This window comes from Capsicum annuum, chromosome 4 (genome assembly GCF_002878395.1).
Source record: "Capsicum annuum cultivar UCD-10X-F1 chromosome 4, UCD10Xv1.1, whole genome shotgun sequence".
Classification (NCBI taxonomy): domain Eukaryota; kingdom Viridiplantae; phylum Streptophyta; class Magnoliopsida; order Solanales; family Solanaceae; genus Capsicum; species Capsicum annuum.
In genome coordinates, this window is record NC_061114.1 from 113,483,007 (window position 1) to 113,497,120 (window position 14,114).

The 14,114-nt window shown below is 33.8% G+C and overlaps 1 pseudogene; it reads right to left on the reverse strand.

The window, feature by feature from the left end:
- Positions 1–1,664: 1,664 nt before the first annotated feature.
- On the reverse strand, positions 1,665–6,215 carry LOC107868876 (annotated as a pseudogene).
- Positions 6,216–14,114: the final 7,899 nt, after the last annotated feature.

The window sequence follows — 14,114 nt, forward strand, 5'->3', positions numbered from 1 at the left end:
ATATATGGAATAGAACATTGAGTATTCTAGCACTAGCTCTTGCTATGATTAGTAGATCTTAAATAGCTAGGTTGATGATTGTTGTACTTTAAGTAGACTTTAGTTATATTCGTTTATATGCATACTTAGCTATATATAGGTATGGTACTATATATCCCTTCTTTCCCATATTTACTCAATTATATATTTATTTTTTTGGACTTGTATACTTTTTATATTATACATATGTATATATATATATGTATATATATATATATCTTACTTATATATTGGCCAGTGATATATGGTATAGTGTTGAGATTGATAGTGCATTCTTACTACTTTCTTAGCCTTAATATGTTAGTCTCTTCGACATGAATAGGATAGTTTATCCTTATCATCTCATTGGTTGTATTGTGTGGTTGCTGGACATTGTGGTGTAGATTTCTATTCTGTTTATATGTTATATATATCTGCATTATCTGTGGAGCTCAGTCAGCAGTTGTCTACTGGGTATCATATCTTTAGTACTTGTACTACACTTCTGCAGCCTGTAGATCATAATATGAATTATCATTGTAGATGTATGCATCGTGCAGAGCAGCTATCGTTTAGAGACTTAGAGTGAGCTCCTGAAATTCAAAGTATTACTTATCTCTCTCTTATGTACTAGACTAGTGTCTATATTTTGTTTGGAGATGAGCTGTATCAGTGTATTTATTTGTACTTTACTTGGAGCTCTTATTATGTAGAAGCTCTTGTACTAATACCATCATGTTTTGGGACTATATTATGTACTTAATATCTTACTTCATCTAACAACAACTTAAGAATCCTTTCCATAAAAAAGTCTATGGAAACACCTATTTATTAAATACAACAGTTATTAAATTCCTCCAATTTATTAAATCCCTATAATTTATTAATTTCCTCTAATTTTTTTCACAAACCCACGAAAACCAAAAGACTAGAACATTCAGTATACCCCTAATTTTCTCTCACAAACTAAGAAATTACTACCTATGAATACATATGCTGCGAATTGTTGTTTTGAAATTACATCTCAAATTGCCGCTCAAGATGAAATTGCCCACCGTCATTCTCCTATCTGCTACAACGCACCACCATTGAAGTGTGTATTCTGCCATTTGGCACCTTAATAAGCTTAAAAAGAAGCAAAAACTTAAAAAGAGTCCTAAATTGTAGATAATTTTGAGAATATTCTTATATTTTGGGGGTTTCTTTGAATCTGTGAAATCTGAAAATTCTAGAATTTGTGTTCAATTGGTGATATGTTAAGAGAAGAAACAACTTTTAAAGTTAGTATATTTGGTTTTTCTTATCATTGATGTTGAATTCCTATTGCATGAGCTATTAAGTTTTTTTTGGTGAACTTTAATGATTCCACAAACCAAAGCCATGATATTCACCAAATTCTATCGAAACTCTACATAGAATTTACAGAAATGTTTTAATGTTTGCTATTATTGATATTAAATAGTTCATAGACTATCATCGGGATCCGTTGAGGATTGTCCAAGTTTCATATTACCTCATCATAGATCTAGTCAGTTTCCTCGTGAGGTAAAAAAAGACAAGTCCAAATCTCCAGCACAAGAAACAAATATATACAAACTACACGTATATGGTGTTAGATCTACAACATTATCATGCCTCTCAAGGGATCATGAATAACCTTTAAGCAATGCTTGGTAGAGCAAGTCGATAAACTAATTGTCCTGAACAAGCATTAGAAGCACGTCTTGAATTTTCTCTCTGTTTAGTGTTCCACTATTTGGAGGAATCTGAGTAGAAGTGACAAAAGAAGGTGAAGTAAGTAATGGAAGGGTTTGAACTAGAGGTGTACCATACAGGTATTGTGGATTCACATAAGGATAAATGGCGGGAGTTAATGCTACTGAGATAGGAGTTGTCACCAAGACAGGTGATGCAGGAAGTGTAAAGAAAGAAGGCTTCACAAGATTTCCAGGGTACTGATACTATTGATCAGGTTAGTAAAATCACAACGTGACTATGGAGAAAGTGATGGAGCTGACTGAACAGGTAATGAGACTTGAAAAATTAGAACAGGAGATAATAGGGGACTTGGAACTCAGCATGATGGATCAACTGTTTGAGTTGGATAATGATATGGCAATCTGAAGTTCATAATATTTGAAGAGGTATGCCCAACAGTCGCAGCAGTATTGGAAAAGTCCATAAAAAAAGAATTATCAACCCTGACCCCGGCCATTGAGGTGGTAAATGCTGGTCTATATGGCCTCCTATTACTGTACTTGTTGTTGAGACCACCTCATGTTCTATAAACTCACTTTTTCTTAACTGTGGATTCAGGGAAACCTTTGAGTATGCACCTAAAATTCTGCAAAAGAGATCTGCAACTACCTTAATTTCATGTGCGTTGTAAAACCAAATACCATTGACTTCTTGGGCTGCATTGCGATACAACAAATATGGAACCTGAACCTCGAACTAAAAGTGCCCGAAGATATCTTCCACCATATTTTTTATATTCCTATAGTTTATAACAATGAACTGGAACCTTGGTTGAGCACTGCTGAAATAGCATAACCAATAACAATGATATTTGGTAATCCAACCTCCTTATAGGCACACAATCCATCAAAAACCATCAGATTCCCATAATATTACATGGAAAACAACCTTTTAACTACAAAGAAAAAACCTTCAACATCCTTGTTGCTCCATTGATTTTGGTGGATGTTGTATTTATACAAGGAAAGAGCTTTTAAGTTGAATTTGCTTGATTTTGGTAATGTGCGATTAATTTTTTTGGGGTATTTGATTTTTGTTAATTTTTTTTACAGTGATGTTTGATTTTCTATTGTGTGAGTGTTGAATTTCAAGATTTTTCTACAAATGTACATGTTTTTTTGGTATAATGTGATCGAAACCCTAGTTTTATTTTAGTTTATTTTTTTTCTTTTGCTTAAATTCGAGAGGTGTTTATAGAAATTGGTGTTTTTTGTTGGGTATAACTTGTGTGGAAAAACCACACTAATATTATGAACTAGATAATCTTTGACATTTTTTGGGCATTATATAACGCTGCAAGTGTGAGTACCTTGGTCGCCATAATAACGAATGAGGTCATACAACTCTAACATGGGCTGGCATGGTTGATTAAACCATGTGAGTACCTATTTAAAGTCAATGAATAGGGGTTTTAGGGTTTATCGTGATAGTATTTATTGCTTTAAGGTTGCTCTGTTCAGCTCTTTGGTGTACTGGCTAACACTGGATCTGGCTTTATTCATTTTTAGTTTTTTATCGACTTGCTAGATTTCAAAGAATACAATCATATCCCTTAGTGTTCAGTAAATTAGTCAAGTAACTTTGTTGATGATTTTCCTATTTTATCTTCATGTTGTGTAGTTAATGTGACTACTATGGAACATGACATGTCAATTTGCCAACTATACTAGTATACATGTGATGACCTGTTTAAAGTCAATGAACAGAGGGTTTAGGGTTTATCGTGATATGATTTGCTGCTTTAAGGTTGTTGTTTTCAGCTTTTTGGTGTATTGGCTGACACTGGATCTAGCTTTATTCATTTTTAGATTTTTATCAGCTTACTGGATGTCAAAGAATACAATCATATCCTGCTAGCTTAGTGTTCAGTAATTTAGCCAAGTAACTTTGTTGATGCTTGTCCTATTTCATCTTCATGCTGTATAGTTAATGTGACTAATATGGAATAGGACATATCAGTTTGGTAACTATACTAGAATACATGAGCTTGTTGGAGCATGTGTCCTTTATTTGTTTGCTGGCTTATCTTGTAATTTGTTAAAAAATATTCTTTGAACTTCTTTTATCACGTATACTCCAACATGCTATTATACATTTTGCTATTTTTCTTAAGCTAACTTTTTCTTTAGTTGTGCATAATCATTTTTGCTAGATTCATCTTAGTTTTGGTGAGTACTATTTTTCTTGCACCAGTGAACTTTATGAAATGTATTGCACGGCTGCTATTTTCACACACCAAATGCTATTTTTAATGTGTCTAAAATTCACTAATTTTTCTCCATCTAAAGTCAATTTCAGGAGTTAAAGGCATAAAGGAATATTTTTTCCAATATTCAATAAACTATAATAATTGGATATAGTTTTCTAATATTAGTAAATTATTATTTATCATTGGGTGCCCATTTATTAAATACCTGACTTGGTCGCCAAAATCATGTGATGACCTGTTTGTTAACTTGACTCAACAATTTGAGTTTGAAATGACATGTCAATGTACTGGATCAAATAATATACTAACTCAACAGGTGAAAATGCACCTCAAATCCAAACATGGTTATAAATGAAAGTTAGAGATAGGAAATTACATGTATTTGGAAAACTTAAAACTCATAAACAACATACAAATATAGTCGCTCTGTTCCAATATAAGTGCAGGTATCTGATTTTATGTACTTTAAGAATGAAAGGAAGACTTTTGAAACTTGTAGCATGAAATAAGCTATAGAAATTTGTGTGACTATAAATTATCTCATTTGGGTAAAATAGTAAGTTGAAAGTCAATTAGTAACTAAATATAGCTAAAAAATAAAAAAAAAATCAAATAAATTAGGACGGGGGTGTATAACTTTCCTATTTTTACAAGAAAAATAGATAACGATGGGAGGTTGGATAGATAATAAACACTTTATGACGCTCACTATTCTCACCTCTTCCTATAGTTTCTAAATCCTCATATTTTCATATAGTTGTAATCATTTTTGCTTCTTCCTAAAACTAGTAATCTGCTTAGTCTCTGTTCTTAAGTCTTCACTTTCTCACTGTGATAATTAACCTCTTTTTAATCTGATAGATATTGTTTAAGTGTTAATATCCGAATTACGAATTTAATTTCTAGTTATGTGTTTTGTTGTTTTAAACTTTATTTTGTTTGGCCTTATGTGTTTGATTTTGCCTAATAAATGTCAACATTTTCTGTTATATGTTATGTTTCAATCCTTACTTTGTTTGATACTGATTTCAGTGTACTACGTGTGTGTTGATATTTCATATGAAAAACCTATGAAAAGACATGTTAAATATGGTCTAGATCTTTACAGAGTACACTAATCTACTTCATTCTAGTAAGCCTATGACATCAGATTTTGGAGATTTATATTCTACCAAAGTAACTTTATTTCAAGCTTGTAACAACTTGAACAAACTATCTTGTGCTCAAGAAATATTCCGAACTTGTCTCATACTGATAGTAGCCCCTAGACTCGAGATAAGATATTATGAAGCACCACTAGTTCTCAACAAAGTTCCTGGCCTTGTGAATATTATTAGAACCCACAATTTGAATGCATCTATCTAATCTATTAAGACCTTTTAAACTGTAACTTAATGCTCTCTACTGCTATAGTGTATCATAATAAAAGTTGAAGTAACAAAGGTTTGGTATTGTTGTTGTACATTATGTTATTATGGGTACTTAATTTGATTGATTGGAATGAGCGATAGACTTTAATATTTAACTAACATCTCAAAACAAATGATTTGGTTATGTTGTTGTACATTTAGTTTGGACTAACGTCTATTTTGTTGAAGTTGACAGAGTTTTGAATAGTCATGAATCAAGAAGGACATCCAACAAAAAGCAAAAAACTTACGAGCTCAAGATACGTTTTTGCTGGATCACTTACAGCATTAAAGAATTCACTGCAAAGAACCAAAAAACTTATTCAGACTACATGTTCAAAATACGGAAAGCAACAATGTCCATCAGAAGATTCTCAAGTGCGAGAACAAGTGCAACAAATGCCATTATACTCTGCCCCTCGTGTTGTACAAGAACTACTAGAACGGGTGAACAAGTGCCATTGAATTCTTCCTCTCCTGCAACAGAAGAAGTACAAAAATAGGGGTAGTAATTGCTTCTTGGTTCTACCTCTACTATAGCACAAGAAGTACAAAAACAAGCACTAAAAATGCCACTGCATTTTAGCTCTTCTACAACACAAGAAAATTCATAAAATGGGCAACAAAAGTCACTATATTCTGCCTCTTTTGCAAAAGAAACAACTCCAAAAAATGGGCAGCAACTGTTACCGAACTATATCTCTTTAGCAACAAAAGAAATTCCAAAAAAGGGGCAACAAAAGATATTTCATTCTACCTCTTCTACAGCATAAGCAGTAACCAAAAATGGGCAGAAAGTGTTACTAGATGTTACCACTCATGACACAAATGAACAATCCACAGAACAAGGCATAATATATACATTTCCTTTAGTTATCAAACTAATATTGATGAATTGTTGATTTTATTAATTTTATAATTATTTTAGGTCCTTCCACTAAAAAGAAAAAGAGAGGCAAAATACAGATGCAAAGCGGACATGGAAGGACTGAACGTAAATTGATTGCGTTAAATGAGCACAAAAAACCAATTGGTCCTACTATAGGAGTTGTACAAGAGTTGAGTAGCTTTATTGGCATACTGGTAAGGAATTCGATCCCTCTCACTGTTAAGACTTGGAAGAAAGTGAAGACAAAAAAGGACATATGAAAATACATCAACGTTTGAAGTCCTAATTTTTTAATTCTAGTTGAAGATATTTTATATTTTTTATACTAACCATATTGAACTAAATTTTAGGATAACTATGACATTCCTAATACTGTACAGAAATGGGCCTTAAAAATAATTCAAGATGCTTGGAGAACATATAAGTGTCGGTTTAAGAGTAATCATTATTTCCGCTATCTCAATGACAAAAGTTTGAATGCAAAAAAGGCCTAAAGATTTTTAAGAAGTTGAATTTAAAGTTCTCCTTGATTATTGGATCTCCGATGAAGCTCAAGTAAGATATAATTGTCACTATCTTTTACTATTTTTCAAAAAAATTATATTTTTTGTCACATTTAGAAAGTCATTGTCACAGGTCCTTCTTGCTGGATAGTAGCTTAACATTCTGATATACTAGTCTTTTTTATATATATAATGATGACATAATATTGCAAAAAACATCTCGTACTAATAAGGAGAATCGAAAAAACATGAGATATCCGCATACGGTTGGCAAGAGAAGTTTTGCGTTAATACGCGAGGTTTGATGTTTTCTCTAATTATTAATTAAATATGAAATTGTTTCCTTACTTGGAAAGATTATTACATCAAGTTTCATTTAATCAGGAAAAGAAAAAATAAGTTGTTTTATGTCAAGCAAAGACATTTTTGTGGCTACACGATCAAGGAAACTGAATCGAATCTACAAGAAATTATTTGGCGATATAATTTGCAAAATTATATGACATTTTCTAATTTAATTTTTGTCGAGATAATTTATTTGATTTTAATTTTTGACTCATTTATATTTAATTAAATCTTTTCTCATGGATTTTATTTATAGGCTGAAAATGGAGAAAATACAAACTCAAGAAAGAGAAGATGGTATTGAGCCAGTTGATGTCTTTGGATTAGTTATGGGACCTGAGTATCTAGGTTTTGTAAGATTATACAGGCATGGAGTTACCAAGACATCATTGAAAGAAAATATGAGAGATCCTACACCTCTACGGATGAGCTGTTGCAGCAAAAAATGAAGGAAATAGAAGAGAGGATAAAACAAAGAATGCTAAAAAAATTTGAGAAACAAAAGGGAACAATGCAACAAAAACTTGCAATTAACATCATATCAAGACTTCAACGCCTTAACCCTGATCTACAACTTGACCCTGAACTGCTAGCATTTTGTGCTCGTTCTTGTTCATCAGAACAAACTGAAGGTTAGTACTTGTTCTACTTTTTTGCCTCTTCTTCTTCTTCTTCTTCGACTTCTATTTGCATATGAAATTCTCTGTTATTTAAGTAATGTTCAATACTTTGTTCTTGTTGTTGAAAGTGCCATTAATAGAAAGTACTGTCCCCCAACTCTTTATTGTGCAATCTATAATTTCCTCTCTATTGGAATATTTACTGGTCCTAAGAGTTGAATCATATGGAATGTTGTTGTTCCATTAGGAGTAAATCACTCGTGTGGTTGTTAATGAACCTTTCCACCTTGTCTGCAATAAAGTTTCAACCCAAGATGAAAGTTAGTTCAGGGATTATCACTACCGATCTTCTTCTACTTTCCATTTGATGATGGTAAAGTACCTTGCAAACTTATTAAAATTTTTAGAGCAAAATGTTTCAGAGAAATTGTCTATAACATTGTTTTCTTGGTAAACGGAGTTCTTATGATATGATTTTTAATTTTTTCAGTCCATTTTTTGTACCACTCCCTACTGTTCTTGAAAGTCTTGACAAGAGAAAAGAGGGAAACCAGTGATCAGAAGGATCACTGGTGGGGTTTTGAGTCAAAGTCTAATTTCCACCTAATTGTCTATATGTTCAGTGTAGTTCTTTGACTTTTGTGAAGCTAGATCTGTAGCATTTTGCATTTTCTTGCTTATGCAACTTTGTTTAGGAAAGCTTTCCACTTATTAAATATTGTTATAAGCTATATGCGAGAGTTCCTATAAAATATATGTTCTAGAATATCCTTCTTCTGCTACTACTCATTCATGCTTTGGTGACACAACCTCGAGGTACAGAGGTTGTTCGAGATATACCCACGGCTTAAGACAAATAGCCATTATGTTAAAGCAAGAAACAATAGGTAGTAACAAAGTAACAGGTAGTAACAAAATAAGACACAATTTGTTAACCATCACAATACCTCTAAAACAATGGTTTACTCTTCTACTGCAACGGTTTTGCATCTGTCGCCATAGACCTAATTTTTAATAGTGGTGTGAGTGTCTCCGCACTAACTTGCACTATTCTACTGAGTAAGTAGGACTTCTTTGTTGTAAGGGTGCATAGGTTGGGTCGTTAGTTGCTTATTTATTTGGGTAGTTTAATTTGTATATATGCTTGATAATGTGTGGCTAATGTAATATCATACCTTGATTTCCTTGTGTCACATTGTTGTGCTATATCGATCCACACAGTTGGTTTTGAAAAGTTAAAATAGGAGGGGGTGATGTTTTTTAGCTGAATTTGAGATTGACTGCCATAGGTATCTTAGGTTTCTCTTGTTTAAGCATCATTGTTGTGATTTTGTTGCCTGAGTACATGCAAGTGAAGGCGTTGATGTGTCATGGTTTCATAGCACTTCCGATAAAATAAAAAATATGCAAGTACTTAGGTTTGTTTTGGTAGATATGATGTGTTTTTGTATCCATTTTGCGGGGAACTAGGTTCTAGAGCTTAACATAAAGAAAAAGAATCACGATTGGCAAAAAATCCCACCTATGAGGCTACCTGGTGGTGTAGGTAGCACTTATGGGTCATAGGTAGTTGTCATATATTCCAGAGTTGCAAACTTCAGAGAATTCGAAGTTGAAGTTGTTGATTGTTACCTATGAAGGGTCATGTACGGCCCGTAGGTACCAGAATAAGTGTCAAAGGGTCAAAATTCAGAGAAGCCGTAAAAGTGAAAATTTTCTGTCACCTGTGATGGGCACTTACGGCCCATAGGTGCCACCTAAGACCCACATGTGGTCGCCGATCCAAGTTTCCCGGTTCATTTTGGTTTGGATTTTTAGGTTTTTTATGCAATCTATAAATACTCTTATGATATTTTTGAGTTAGTTTATGCACTTGTTCGCACTCATACTATCTTCACAAATATATATTTGATTCTAAGATCGACTTTTGATCTTGGAATCTCTTTGTTCTTGGTTTTTGATTGATTAATTGATTTGAGACTTTGGGTTTTATTCTTCATTATCGTAATATTACTTCTATGCTTTCTTTAATGAATTTCATGGATTTTTTCACAATTATGAGCAACTAATTCCCTTGGTTATGCTTGTGGGAACCTTTGCAGAAAAAAAAAGTAGGGGAAGTGTGAGATTCTACTAGATCACCGTTTACACTTGCATTGTGATCTTATTTAGGTTAATTGTTTTCCTAGCGGTGCGCAATACTGAGAAGTCACATGTATTTTAGATAGTCTTCACAAGAGAGATTGAGATTGGAAAAAAAAGATTACAACGGTGATTCAAGGCAATCAACCTTCGTCTAATAGCTTGATACCCACAAGGTGATAGTTAAACTAGGATCGAAGACAAGGGTTAGTAAAGAGATGCTCTAAGACTCACAAGGTAAAGGGTGAATTTATCAATGCATTCACAAGATGGTTGGTAATACCTAGCTTTTCAGATTCTACATGTGTGACAATGAGATAGTTGGATTGAGCACGAGAAAGCTACTGAGTTAGAAAGCCAGGGGGAACACAGTTCTAATGTTTCTCTCAAATTATTTACAACCAAAAGCATTCACAACTTGTTACTTTTTTTTTATTTACTACAAAATCCCCTTATTTACATTCCTACACTTCCATCTACTTCAATAAGTTCAAGAGACAGATTCAACCTATTCTCTGTGGGATCGACCCCAACCCAGTTGGATTGCTATAATTTGACAATGACCACATTGTATCTTCTTGGAAGGTATAGTTTGGGCAACATCACCAGGACATCCCACCTCCATACTGGGGCAGTCACGCACCTTCTCTTCACATGCCTAAAATATCTCAGTCTTCCTTCCCTCATCTTACCCGCCATGTAGGCCACTCCCACCTTTTCTTAGATAAGCTCATTGATAATCTTATCACTCCTAATATGCCCACACATCTATATGCATATCCTCATATCAGTAATGTGCATCTTTTAAATATGAGAGTTCATAACTGGCCAACATTCAACCTTATACAAGAAGGACGGTCTAAACATCATTATGTAGAACTTACCTTTAAGTTTAGGTGGTATCTATTTAAAACATAATACTCCAAAGGAAAGCTTCCACTTAATCCTTGCCGCACCAATGCTATTTGTGACATCATCATCGATGTCTCCACTTTCTTGAATTACCGACTCAAGGTTCCGAAAACTTTCTTTCTTATGGATAGGACATGTGTTAAGCCTCACTTCTATGCCTACCTAAATCATCACATCACTGAATTTGCACTTCAAATAGTTCATTTTGGTTCTGCTCAACCTGAACCCTTTGGACTCCAATATATGTCTCTAAACCTCAAACCTAGAATTCACTCCGCTCTGAGACTCTTCAATCAATATTATGTCATCCGCAAATAATATATACCATGGAACCTCATCATAGATCATGTCAACTCATCCATCACTAAGGAGAATAGGAAAGGGCTAAGAACCGAGCCTTGGTGCAAACCCATATCAACTGAGAAATGCACCAAGTCTCCTCCCATCATTCTAGCTCGAGTCTTGGAACCATCATACATGTCCTTTATTTCCCTAATGTAACCCACTAGTACACCTCTAGCCTCCAGGCACCTCTAAAGCACATCCCTTAGGACTTTGTCATAAGTCTTTTCAAGGTCAATGAACACCATATGTAAGTCTCTGCTCCTTTTACTATATTTCTCCACCAATCTCTTCATAATATGTATGGGTTCATTAGTCGATCATCCCGACATAAATCCAAATTGGTTTTCAAAAATGGAAACCCCTCTCCTCATCCTTATCCCCGCTCCTCTCTCAAACCTTCATACTGTGGCTTAGAAACTTGATGCCCTTGTAATTCTTTGAAAGGATATGGTTTAGCTCTTAGATGTATGGAAGCTTTCATTTATACTATTTGGATACTGATGATGGCATCCATACATTTTGAAATAATTATGCTATTTAGTGGTATGATTCCAATTAGAACCTTGATTTTGCTACTGTTTTCTAAAAAGGGATCTATTCTCACGTTTCACTTTTAAAATTATTTTTCTTAAAAAAAAAAAGTCGTGCCACCCTTATTATTGGATTAAGACACTTTAGACTAAACTTACAACTTTGAAAAATTAGACCACGGATGATTTTGGTCCATTCTTGATCCACTCTTTTTACCACTACTTACTCACATTAGTCGAGGGAGATTTTCACCCTTTTCTACATAGTTTTATTATTTTGATCTCAAATTTAATCTCGAGCAATGGATTTGCTAATACTTATTTAGCATCAGTTCGAGTTCGAGTTCGAGCATCTTTTTTTACTCTAATTTCTCTTTGATACTGGATGGAGTAGATTTGTTATGACGGCTATAGAAAGTCTTAATTTGGGACCAGGTAGTATATATAGATATCCTGAGTCCCGTATGGATTCCTCTATCTGAGGACCATGTGTCAGAAGAGGCGATATCTACAGTTCCTACCTTGCGAGCCAGAGATCCAAAGGAAGAGTATATACTTGGTACAGTTTTTTAGTTTATTGGTCTAGTAGCATTGGTTTGTGTTGCATTCAGTCATTCATGTGAATTGCCTATCACCAGTGTAATTGTTTAATACTTGTATCTATTGGTATTATGCAGTGTTGTATAGGTGCGTGTTATAGTTGTTGTTTGTCGAGTATTTTTTGTGTCTTCCAACTTATGGGGGTTTGGTTAGGTCATTATTTGTCTGAGCTAGCCGATTATATTATTGTTAGATTATTATTATATATTTCATGGTAGACTGGTTATGAATTGGAATTCAAGGTTGTAGGAACGCTTTCGAGTTTCTTTACACATTAGTGTGTAAGATTTATTATTGTTAAATTATGTTATGCTTATACAAATGTTGGTTACAGACCATAATTATGCTAGAGCTATCTCCATCGTAGTTTATGATTCTTGTGATGTTAGACTAGCTCCCTCAGGGTGGTACCTTTATGTAGGTTTGTTTGTATAATGTGGTTGTATATCCATTCCTCTCTAGCTACTTTTGTATATAATTTCCTTTCTTTCTACGGCTATTGTATATTGTACATCTCTTTCTTCATCCTACTATCATATATTGACTAGTCACTTATATATGGCATTGCTTGCGTCCCTTATTACTTGCAGTATCGAATAGTTACCCTTGTCACTTCATTGGCATTATCATGTTCGTTTCTTAAATAGTTACATGTATTTTACATTTCTGCTTTACATGTTATTTATACTTGCAATATCTTTGGATCTCAATCGATTGATGCCTACTAAGTACCTCGTGTTGGTACTCAAACTACACTTCTACACCCTGCAGATCATAGTATGAGTTCTCGCCAATGAAGTATGCATCATTATCGGAGATTAGGGGTGAACTCTTGATGTCAGTAGTTGTTCCTACTTTCCCTCAATTGTTGGACTGGTATTTATTTTGCATTTCGAACATAATTTTTTTATATATGTAATATGCTTACCTTGTACTCATGTTTGTTAGAAACTCTTACACTTTCACCAGGTTATGGGGTTACTTCTTTATATTAGTCTCTTTATTGAATTCATTTTCCATTGGTTTCTTCTTTTCTCTTGATTATTTGTTACTTCTTGCTCCAACCTATGGATTTGCTTACCTACTGGTTGATTAGGGTAAGTGTTATCACCTTGAGAAATCGAATCGTGACAAATAGAGGCGCTAAAATCATATGGATAGGAGAGGATAAGACATTAGCTAGATTATGATCTAAGAAATTGAATTGTGACAAATAAAGGCTATCAAATCATTTGGATAGGAGAGGACAAGACATTAGCTAGAGAAAGCAAGGTGTGATACCCTTAAAAGCGGAAAAATGAGGCAAGAATTCCTCAAGTCTCTAATTAATTAAAGGGGCTAGCGAATCCCACAATATAAAGCAAGTTAGAAGGGTTCAAGTCCTTCAAACAATTGTGTACAGCTGTTTGACAACATTAGTTGACCCGACAACTATTCAAATTGTCCAACAATTTTGCACAATTGTCGATTAACTTCTTTAGTTGTTGGAGTAGTTGTTGGGACTTCTATGGTGATTGAGACAACTTTTATAAATTGTTAAGGTAAAAATATAAAAATAAAAAGCTAAAAAGATATTTCACTTTTACCCAATTTTAAAATTTGAAAGACCCAACTTAATTGACAAACTCATTTATCCCTTTATAGCTTCTCCCACTTAAAGTTGTGGTACCTTTCGGTGTTCTCACATTTGATGATTAATACAACATATTTAGTTACCAAAAAAAAAGGAGATATCAATATCAGAGGGCAAAGAAGATCCCTCTATGAGCTTTAATCGAGTTTAGACGGAGATCCTAAGGCTCCATTTGGCCATGTGAAATATTTACTTTTTCGT